The sequence below is a fragment of the Notechis scutatus genome, chromosome 5 (assembly GCF_049901735.1).
Source record: "Notechis scutatus isolate UNSWTSFEM ecotype Mainland chromosome 5, rNotScu1.2, whole genome shotgun sequence".
Lineage (NCBI taxonomy): Eukaryota > Metazoa > Chordata > Lepidosauria > Squamata > Elapidae > Notechis > Notechis scutatus.
This window is the reverse complement of record NC_142013.1, coordinates 33232374-33245061: the sequence shown is the minus strand read 5'-3', so window position 1 is coordinate 33245061 and position 12688 is coordinate 33232374.

Here is a 12688-nt window from a genome sequence, read left to right as displayed (position 1 = left end):
TTCAATGTCAGCAGACTATAAGACCAGATCAAATCCAAGTTGTACCTAATTAAAAACTCTCCAACAATCTACCACTTTTAGGAATCTGTTCTGAAAAGTGGACACAGTTTAAAGATGACATCATACAGACTGCAATAATGAGATGGGTGGTGTGAAGACAAGTTTAAGCACCTGTAGCCTAACATATAGATAGAGTTTAGTATGGCAGAGAAAGGAAGACTATGTGGAACATTATGCAGACATGCATGCTACCAGAGACTTCTTCAATGCCATTGTCACTTTTATGATCCTTCTTAATCAAGGGGCCTCCCCCTATCATTTGATGGATCAAAGACCAGAAAGAATTGAAAAACTACTTAGCTGAACACTTTCCCAACTTATTCACAAGCTCATCCATAGTCGCTCCTGATGTCTTCCACCAGATTTCTCAGCTGTCAGATTTAAATGTCCTAGACCTCTCTCTCTCTACTCTTGAGGCCAAGATCAAGAAAGTGATCTCACAGATGATCTCAAATAAAGCAACAGAGCAGGATGGCATTCTTGCTGAGATCTATATAGCACTAGACTTAAATGACTTGCAGGTGTTTCAAGACATCTTTGAAGACTTTTGGTCCATAGAAAAGATGCCCAATGACTTCTGTGTTGCCCTCATTGTGGCTCTCTATAAAAATAAGAGAAGCAACCGCTGTCCATTGTACATAAGACATTTGCCCACATTCTCCTGAACAGATTTGTTATTGTCTCAGGGGGGAACTCCTAGAAGTGCATTGTGAATTTTGGCCAGAAAATAGTATCTGCTATGCTGCTATAGCAGACATGATACTTGCTATGAGACAAACCAAGGAGGCAAACCACATTGAGCAGAACAAGAGTCTTTATCTTCATTGACCTAATAAATGCATTTGACAAAGCATTTCCATACAGTTGATCATAAACTTTATTTGCTGATTATTATATGTTCCAGAATTGAACAGCCAGACAAAAACCTGTTTAAAGTAAAGAGGCTTGTTTAAGGTGTTCTGGATGATGTTGCGGTGTTATCAGACACAGGAAATGGAGCTCTCCATTTCTATGCTGGCTTCTACTTGTTTGTGGGCTCTGAAAGGAGCAAAAGCAGAGGTGGAATGCTACCAGTTTGGACTAGTTCGGGTGTACCAGTAGCTCCAAAGACCAGGTGTCATAGAACCGGTTTGGTCTGACATGCTCTGAAGATCTTCAGTTGGGCCCTCCCATCTGCTCATGCTCCTAGGTCCTTTTTAACCTCTCAGTTGTTTGACATGGCAGAGCAGATTGCCCTGCTAATTAGCTGAGAGGTGCAGGGGTTGTAGCGCATGATCACTGAACTGTTATGCCAGTAGCATCCCACCCCTAAGCCAAAGACACCTTACTCTCCTGCTGAACCCCGGGGATTTTTTTTCCTCTATGCCACAGCAAGGAGAAGAGACAGCCTAAAGATGGCTGCCGCGAAGCTAGGACAGCCGATCACCATCTAAGTACAGTGCAGGAGTGGACTTTGGTGGACAGTGTGTGAACTGGGTGAAAGGATATTTTCTGTTAAAATTTGACCCCCAAAGAAATTCAGGGGAACTATCTATTTAGAACTATTTGTTAAAGTGGTGAACAAGCATTTTGAAAAGTTATTAAATTGGAAGGAAAAGAATTAAAGAGAGGATTTTTTTTTATAAATACAGAAAATTGGATTCTAAAAGTGAGAAGACATGGTATTGAGAAGGCATTTTAAAATGCTAGAACTATGAATTTAAAAAATTAAAAACTGCTTTCTTACTTGAATTATAAATTAAAATAATTAAAATCAGACTTTCCGCTAACAACATTGTGAAGTATCTGCTGATGAGATGAAAAATATACAAGCTTGGGAATAACCATTTGAAGGACTGTGAAAACACCTACTGGATTACATTTATCTACCCTAAAACCACTGGAGACTTGAATATTTAAATAAGATATTTAATTAAAAGACCCCTAAATGTGATGTTATATGATTGAATTTGTAAAAGTGATTTGAGGAGGCTTGGATAACCCCCTGGAATATTTAAATGGATCTGATTGATTATTTATGAGATATAAGGAATTGTGATTTGTGTAAGCTCAGGTTGAATAAATGGTTCCTGGACTTTGGGCTAAAAGTGGGATCTACTAAAATAAAATATGCAACAAAGGTGGAAATGAGTGGAATTTTAAATGAGATGGAGCTGATGTTCCAAAACATTAAGGATTTTATACAGAAAAAACATAAGAAGACTGTGGAATTATTCGATGGCATAGACCAAAAACTGGAAAATATTATACAAGGGACAATGAACAAAGACCAGGATATTCAGAAAAGGAAGAAACCAGCAGAAGGAATGGAGGGGAAAGCAAAACTGAGAAACCAGCAAAAAGAAGACAACAAGAAAGACACATCATCAAAATTAATAATGAGTAAGGAATTTAAAGGAGGAAAAAAAATTCAGAAGACTTAAAAAGAGAATGGGAAAACAGGAGAATATTTTGGGAAAGGAGATAGAGGTTAGAACAGATAGCTTTAAAATTAAACGGTGGAAAAGGGTAGGGAGGGGAGAAAAAGTTGGATTGAACAGTCAGAATGCAGAGTTAAAGATTCAAGAACAAAATATGGGAAGTAAATCAAAAAAAGAATATTACTTAAGGTACTGATGAGGCCAAGAAACAATGGATAGAAAAAAGAGAAGGGGAAAAATCCTTCAAGATCATATTTTAATAAAAACATCTGTATTAACATTAGAATTATATAGACTGGATAATTATTTCATAAGTTCTGTGATAGGCACTAGGATAATATTTTAATACAAATAGATATGAATAATAAAATATGGCAATTATGAATGAGAACTAAGCATTAATTGGAAAATTAGAGAATGAATGATGGTATTATTAACATGTCTAAATAATATGATTAGTAGTGAAATAATAAAACTAAACAATGAGTAATTAGATAATGAAAGAATATAGTTTAATATAAGCATGTGTATTAATAGTAGAATTGCATGGATTGGATGAATGGAAGGAATATGAATAGATATTCCCTATATATTTAAATAATATTGTGATTGGTATTAGAATTGTATATTGAAACACTGAACAATGAAAGAATAAAGAATGAAACCTTTATATGATGTGAAGTGTTAAATAAGGGAAATATGAATAATGAAGCAGGTGAAAGATGGATGACAGAAAAGAAACGTCTTTGAATACTACAGTGACATGAATAAAAGTTAGAATAGAAATGGAAATGAGAGGGGAATAACAATATACATATTTTAATATAACAAGATATATAACAAGATATAAGAGGGAAGATTAGAAATTGAATGATGGTAGTATTAGGCAGGTTTGGGATTCTGCTGGTTCTGACTGGTTCTATAGAACCCCTTGTTGACTTTCTAAGCAGTTCAGAGAACCGGTAGTTAGAAGCAATCTCCTCTTATTTTTTTCCACCCTTATTACATGCTTGCCAGTACACCTAGACTTCCTGTCTCCGGAGCTTCTGGGACTTGACTTTCTTAAAGGGGAAGAGTTGTTTTAAGATTTTTACACTGCTGTTGGGAGGAAATACTTCCTGGACAATCAGTACTTTGAAGAAATAATTGAAACAATGAAGCATAGCTGTAAGAAAGAAGCTTTTAATGACAGGGAACCAAGATGAGTGACATTCAGCAAGGCTTCTTGGCTAGCTAGAAAGCTTCTTGGCTAGCTAGCTGTAAACTCATTCAAACGTGAGTTTACAAACCCTGAGTCTTGGTCTAAAACTGGTTTTTGGTGAAGCTTAATTCTGTGCTTGGTAATGTTTAATGCTGTGTTTATTGATGGGATAATTTTCCCTATTAGCTTCAACAAGCAACAGCTACTGTTGTGATTTAATTATTTGTATTGTTTTTGAATTTTTTCCTGCCTCATGGTTTCTTTGGGGGTGTATTTCTAAGAGGCAGGATGCAAGCTTGGCACTGATTTTTTTACTGCTTTCTGGGGGGCATGTGGCCTTTCCTTAAATCTGGATGATTTCCTTAGGGTATCTTGTGAGTTGAGTGAGACCAGCTGGAGACTTTAAGTGGTGCAAATGGATCTAAGGATTGCTTTTCCTAGGTGTGCTTTTTCTGGAGAGTTTAGATGACCTCTCTGCTAAAGGTTTTCACTTTATGAACAAGAGTTGGCTGCTGATAGTTATGGATTTTAACTATTTTAATTCCTCAAGATGTCTGGCACCCTGCCTGATTTGCAAACTCTGGCTTGAAGGTATTTTTAATCTAATGATTGGTATTTAGGGCAGCTTTTTGCAAGCAAAGAATCTTTTTGTATTTTTGTACAGGTAATCCTTGACTTACAATAGTTCATTTAGTGACCATTCAAAGTTACAATGGCACTGAAAAAAGTGACTTATTACCATTTTTTACACCTCTGACCATTGCAGCATCCCCATTGTCATGAAAGGCCAGGTGAAAAGAAGCCACCCCCACCCAGTCACATGACTCCCGCCAACCAAGCCACGCCCATAGAACTGGTTGTCAAAAAAATTTAATCCCACCCCTAGTATCAGATATGTTTAAACAGTATGAAACAATGAAAATGAAATGTAATAACCATGAATAATAATATGTTTATTTGTACTAAAATGTATGATACCCAGGTATTACACTGTTCACACATTGATATGTATGAGCCATATAAAATAAAAAACTTGACCAAAAAAAAGAGAGGTTTGTTTAAAAAAATTGTCTTTGAATCTTCCCATTATGGCTCTGGAAGGAAATGAAAGGGAAAGGAAGGGAAGAAAAGGAAAGGATTATAGCTTAGAAAGTTACTATTCCAGATTTTAAGAAAGAAAATCTAATTATAACAAATGGTTTCTAGATCAGTAAGAAATCTATATCATAGAAATTATTTTATTTTTAATATGCTACAAATACATATTTCATAACTTAATTCCCTGAGCCTCACTCTACATTTTCAATGAGCAAAATCATTAGCTTTTGTTTATATCTTCTCTTGAAACCTAAGCATTTCCTCTATGTTCAGTGTCTCTATGTTTTTTATTTACTGATGAGTTTTCTAACAAAGTAAATATTTTTTAAGAAGAAAATGTTGATGTATCCCGGGGATTGTAAATCAGTGTAAAACATTTTACACAGCACAGATAACTGCAATCTTTTGTGCTTTTCAATTATCAGAAAGGTCGATACATTTTCTTTGATTTGCATGGCTGCTATATCCCTAGCTGGGAGAAAAAAAAATACTTTAGCAACAATAAACACTGGTAAAAAAATCACTGCTAATGGATATGTTTTGTAAATGATGCGGGGAGTGGTGCCACATCACTTCATTATGGAAATGCATACTTTATATACTGTAATTATATAATTATATAATTTATATTGTTTGATCATATCATGGTATGTGAAACATCATTCTGATTTCTATTGGGTGCCCTTGTCAGTGCTGTATTTACTCTTGGCTGTCCTGACTGATTAGGCAGGACTAGCATAATGAGAACCTTAAACATTGAGTAATTTAGACAATATGGACTGATGAATTTTATAGTTAAAGAACTATGATAGAAAATCTACATCTAACAACATTCTGATTAAATAGATCAGTTAAGACAAAGATAAGACATTTCTCAACAAGGTCATATTTAATGCTATTTAAAATCATGCAATTTTATAACATCTATTTCTTTTTTTAAAAAAAGATGAAACTCTCTTTAATCTTATTTTTATTTTATTCTGTAATTGATATATAGGTTTTGTTAACATAGGCACACATAGAGGAACAAAATTATACAAAAGTTTTAAAATTTGTGTCATTGTCTGATACAATTACCTTCATTCTGCATAAATTATATATTACTAATATATTGTGTTTCTTTGAAATTTTAAAAACACAAATAAAAAAATGACAGTAGAAAGCATTCAAGTAACAATAAATGGTATATAATAATGTTGCCTATAAGTAAGCCTTACATAACAGTACTTTACTTTGTATATTTTATATATCCATGGCCCTAAGGGTAGATTGATGTCAGACATTATACATTATACAACTTACACAGGTAGTTAAGTATAAATAATTGAGATTTGTCACATTACTGCTTTTAACTCCAGAATCCTTCTTGTCCTAATGGGATAAATGAATGTCTACTACTGAGAATAACACTACCACTTGCTAGGAAAATTGCTCAAAATTGAACCAGCCTGAGTCAACACATTTGAAGCAGTATAGAGACTTGACAAGACTTTTTTTTTTTTTGTATGGTTTAATTTAAGCTGTCATTGAGATTACAATAAAAATTTTGCTTTACATTTTCTTACAAGAAATTCTGCAGCATGTTACATCTCAGAAAACTGTGTTCAATGAGGTCAAAGGAGATGAAGCTGAGTGAATCGTAAATCTGCATTGCCCTAAGCAGATTTAGATGAAAAGAATCCATACATATTGTGCCTTTATGTTATTAAAATATGCTAGTTAAATTTGAAACAAAAGTCCTTCTGTTCTGATATTACTTTATATACTATATATTGTTTCTTAACTCACTGACATATAAAATATATTGTAATTGGTTATATAATAGTCCAACTATGTACAATTGTCTAGAAAAATGTAAGATACTTTCCCAACTATAGGAAGGAGGCAATGGCAAACCACTTCCAAAATCTTGCCATGAAAACTACATGGATCTGGCCAAGCAGTCACCAGGAATTAGCAATGACTCAAAGATATGGCTAAAGACATGACCACACTCACACAGAGAAGACAGACATATGTTCAAAGATAAAAGAACTATCAGAGTCTCTCTCACCCTCATGTTTTTGATGATAGCCCTCAGGATAATATTAAAAATATTTTAATACACACACAAACACAATAATATAATATAAATTTTGGAATTGAATTAAATATTTATACTTTAATATCATAAAAATAATTTAACACACTCAGACTTGAATATTTGCTAATTTTAGATTGGGTAATAATTGTACACCATCAATAAGTTATCAATTAATTAATAGACAATAGTTTACTTGACAATACATTACTGTTTTAAATAAAATAAAGTAATTATAGTAAGCTCTAAAAGAGCAACAATAAAACAAGCACAGTGTACTATTGTACTTTTAAAAAGATGGATATGAATATATAATTTGTAGATTTGTATATGCTGTATTATAGTAAAATATTTTCTTATAACAATAACTTTTTAATTTGACAATATTCTGTCTCTCTGAAATTCATAGCCTGAGTCACAAGTGACTCATCTCCCTTGTAGTTTCACATTTTCTTTTTGAAATCTAAGCATGGAGTTCTACCAGCTCTTCACTAGGAGTGTTAAAATGTAATCACCCTCAAATGAACCTTGCGTGTAGATGTAACAAATAACAGTGGCAATCTAACACTGCACAGTCCAATCTGAAACAAAATATATTTGTAGTAATCAAACTTGAACAATATGTACTTCTAATTTAACTCTGTTGCCAAGATGGCTTCTTTAAAGAACTAAAGAACTGATTGACAGATAAAAATTAACATTTCACTGTAAGCTAGCTAAGCCTCTGGGGAAATATAGGTATGCAATATCTAAATAAAGTACTGCTTTTATTTATAATGTTTATAAGTGTCCCTATGCATCAGAACACCAACAACATATAAAAGGAGATGGGTTTTTTCCCCTCAAAATAATATCAAATAAATTTTCTTGCGAAGCACCTATATTTTAGAATGGAATTATGTCAAATCCAGTGCAATTGTTACATCCAGCAATTCTAAATTTTATATAAAGATGAAAGGCCATAACATGATGAAATCTCTTCCTGACCTAGAAAATGCCACTGATCAACTATGTATCAGCAGTCATATCCTACCTGTTCCACTACCAGTTCGGTGAGCGTGCGCACATGTGCACATGCGCAGCTTTCCACACACCAGCTGAGGCCTGCAGCACCAATCAGCTTAGAGGATAAAGAAGAGAAAAGCGCAGGGACAGATGGGAGGGCAGATCCTGTGCTTTTCCTGTGCTTTTCTCTTCTTTATCCTCTCAGCTGTTGTCTGAAGCTTTTTTCCCCTCTTCTCAGCTGATTGTCGGAGGCTTTTTTTTTTTTTTTTACTACTGGTTCAGCTGAACTGGACCAAACTGGTAGCATACCACCACGGCTATGTATTTATTCTCTTCTTAGTAGTAGTAGACTTAGATCACTCAGGTAAATAGGGTGAGATTTTCCTTGATCTTAAAAGGAACAAGAGTTTTCTTTCTTGTAGCAAACAACCAGTTTAGAGACTCAGTTGTATCTTCAAAAGTGTTGAGTTATAATATCCTATTCTCACATATAGTATTGAATATGTGCATTGTTTTGTTCTGTAAGCCTTTAAATAAATCATTTTACTAGTCCTAATTTAACTAGAAATGGATCTGAATGTAAGTGAATGAGCAGCAATTCCTTTATCTAAGAATAGAGTGTGAATTCACATTGGAATGACTAAGTAGAAATGAATGAATTCCATTCAGGACAACTGTCATCTGTTAAAAAAATGAATACTTTAATAAGCAATAAAGCAATTAAGCACATTGCTGCCAATATCCAATTCATATCAATACACACTAAGAAAGATTGACACATATTTTTATTTGACATAATTGGATTGGGCAACCAGAATATTTATTTACAGAATATCCTAGGCATTGCATATTTGTATGAAAAATTGTGAACTCTCCAAAAGAAGTAACCTGGATCCTTGGAGCTCTCTGGGCTTGGTCAGCACCTAGAACGTCACAGCTAATGGATATCTGAGCTACAACTATTCTCTTTTATCAGTAAAAAGAAGTATAGCTATCAGTGTGGAAGAAAATAAAATCACCTAAGATTTTGAGTAATCTAAAAGACTAAAGACCCCTCCCAGTCATTTTATAACTTTATCCAAATAAATGCAGCTCCTATTTGCAAAAAATGGTCCAACCTTGAAATATAGCTTGCCTTCAAATAGGAAGCTATATTTCTTTAGTTAATTAAGTGCTTACATAAGTATAGACACATATTCATCATCTGTCAATCCTTAAAATAGAAACATTGTCTCCAAAGTAGATGATGTGCTAAGATACTTATGGACAAATAATGTATTATTTATATTAATTTTAAGCCACTCTAATGTTGCATCCAAATGGGTGGGTGGCCAGGAATAAGTCTCTCCGTCCTGTATTTCTGATTCCTGTAATTTGGACATAATTAGAGTTTATATTCCATTCAACACAACATTTTTAGATTGATCACCTCAACATAGAGGATTAGGATTAAAAGTGCCTGAACAGCTGGAGAAAATTAGAGTGTGTGATGTATTATACAAAATGCATAAAGGAAATAAGATATAATTTAAAAAGTGAAGGAATGAGAAAAAGAAAAAAGAAAATAAAGCATAGCTAAATCTATATCAATATCATTCACTGAATCAAATCTTTCTTGGCAATACTCTTGGCAACATTATAAGTAAACATTCTGATCAGGGGTGGGATTCTACCAGTTCGGATCAGTTCTATAGAACCAGTTGTTACGATTCTGCACAGTTCGGAAAACCAGCAAATTGCACCACTGGCCTGAGAGCAGAGCTGAACCTTCCTTAGGACTGAAGATTCTATTTTTCAGTGCAGACTCAGGCAGCAGATTGCAGAGAAGTAGATCTGCGAGTGACTCTGTGATTCTGCAAGCAACTCAATCTGCTTGCCTGCTTTGCCCTCATTTTGGGTAAAAGTTGTTCTTTCTTTAAATAAAAAAATCAACATTTACATAAATATTTACAATATTTACATACAAGCCATGCCCAGCCAGTCACATGACCACCAAGCCACACCCACAAATCAGGGCACGCCCACAGAACCGTTTGTTAAGAAATTTGAATCCCAACCCTGATTCTGATAAACTTTAATGTAGAAAGATTATTTTGAACTACCATAAAAAGTTCAAACAACTAATTCAAACACTATTTATAGTGAAATTAAGATTTAAATTCCTGTACATATTTCACATTATTGAATCTATTCTCTTCTGGATAGAAAACATTTTTCAACTATTGTTGAAATTCTTGTTTTGTAGCAGTCTGATCTGCTATGGAAGTATTTGCTTGTGACCATTGTAAGTATTGACCCTGCCACTGTCTTTGAAAATGATTCTTTCTTCAACATTTCTATAGTTATGCTGATTCATAAATGGTCTTTTGCTTTTTAAATTTTGTCAAAATATTCATGAACTGGAAGAAGCATGGTAACAAAGTCAGCCAATGAACAGGCATGGCAACAGAGTAGCCAATGAGAGTTGAATTGGAAACTGAAAGTAGAAGTAGCCTGGGTATGGTTCTAGTTTCTGCTCTGTGCTCAACTCTGAAGAAATGAAACTGCTCCCAGCTCTAAAGTGAAATTAACTTTTTTGACTGTTCTCTTCTCTGCTTATACCACGTTGAAGAATCTACTACTGGTATTGTAAGCTTTACTTCAATATGTTATTATGTATGTAAAGAAGTGAATTGAATCTTGCTGAATCAGTCATCTGTGTGTTTTCTGGACTTGAATTTATGCTGCAACCTCTAACAAATTTGATTATTTATATCCACACCTTTAAGTATTATTTTACAAAGAACTCAAAATGGCAAACATATCCAATGTATTCAACCCTATTTCCTCCTATTTTCCTCACAACAATAATCTTGAGAGTTGATTTGGGCTGAGAGAAAGTGACTGGCCCAAGATCACCCAAGGCAGGGACTTGAACTCACAGACTCTTGCTTTCTAACATGGTGCCTTAACCACCGGATCAAACTTACCATCTTCTAAACCACTCATTGTGACATTTTTTTTTTATTTTTCTCTGATCCATTCCTTCTTATATCTGGTTCCTGATTCATTTTTCATTTACTATTGATATGCAACAAAGCAGCTCAACAAAACTCTTTTATACTATTTACATACTTTTGCATTCAATCCATATTTACCAAGCACCATTCATTTTTGTTCCTATTTTTAGGTAATGCAGTCCCAGCATATTGAACATAGTCAACTTTTAGTTCCACTTAACAAAGACAGTAGAAGCATATTCTTATACACAAACATTTTTGCTTTTTTTCAAAAAACATTTATTCCTTGCAATAAATGACATATTATTCAAAAACTTTCTACGAACATTTGAAAATTTAAAATGTGTCTTTTTCTCATCTTTTGTAACCATTTCTATACCAGGTTACCCAAACTTCTTTCAGTCTTTCACCATTTATATATAACTTGTAATAAGCCACTACATTTTCCCTGTAAGAGACAACTTCCTTTGTAGATTTTCTGTAATTTCACCAAATGTTTCTAAGGAAAATGACAAATGAAAATGATTGACAGGTAAGCCAAAAATGTATAAAAACTTTGCTTCAGTATAAACACATGCTTCTATGTTCTGCTGTACTAAGACCTCTTTTAGTAAGTATTGAGCTGATTCATTGTCTTATAAATAGTAGAAATAGCGTTTTTGATCTCCTGCAGGCAATCAGCTTAGTTTCCAAAGCATGAAATTCTCAGTTGCCTTATCTTAGCTTGCATATTGTATCTAGAAATGTTATTACTGGCCATAAATTTGTCATCTCTATTTTAGAAACTCAGCCACATTTTTTGCTTGGCTCTGCAGAGAAGGCCCTCTTGTGGATCCAGGGTTTTTTTAATGTCACTTTCAATTTTATTTTAACAAACTTGTGACAAAAGGGTTTCATAATATTGCCTAGCAAATATTATGTTTTACTTATCAAAACATCAGTCACATCTGAACAAATATGAATGATAAAACATCATGTTTGCTATGTAAAAGAAATAATCTTAATATAAATGAAGCTATTTGACCTAAATTATGTATGAATTATTTTATGCCTGCTGCCAAATCATAAAGATGACTTAACCAATTTAAATTAGCTGTCTGACTTTGTAATCTCCATCACTTTTTCCCCTTCAAACATGAAAAAGAATGAACTTCAGCCGAGACTGATTTATATTTTTTAATATTTTTATTCAATTCATGGAATATAGTGGGTTAAACTAAAAGAGCAATGAATGAATTTGAGATGATTAAGTCAATGGAATATAGAAGAAATATTTATACAAATGACTGTAGAAAGATGCAAAAATATGAATAATATAAAGAGGTGTGTGTGTGTGCGTGTGTGCTTCTATACACTTTTATCTAACATGATATTTAACTTTATTTTATTTTCAGCGTTATATTCATTTTGTTCATTTTGTTCCTATTTTCCCATCAGTCATTTTTTTCTAGGAAAACAGTGGTACACAGTTCTACAGTATTAGAAATAGGATCATAACTCATAGAATCATAGACATGGAAGAAGTGAGTCCATTCTCACATACCACATAATAATTAAAATTAAACATACATTTGAACTGAACTGTAATTTCTGTTGAGAACTTTAGGGCAAAAATGTAACTTTCCACTTTGTCAGAATAAAAGGAAACAAGGCCTGGCTAAAGCAAACATTACCCAGGCCACGGTTACTAAACCTGAAAGAATTGTTTTTCTCTTTTAAAAGCAAAGCACTTGAGTAAATCCTGGAAAAAACTTGGCACATCAGAGAGACAAGAGGCATTGCCCTGCTCCTACATAAAAGCAATGCATTATCATTAGCAGTTAAG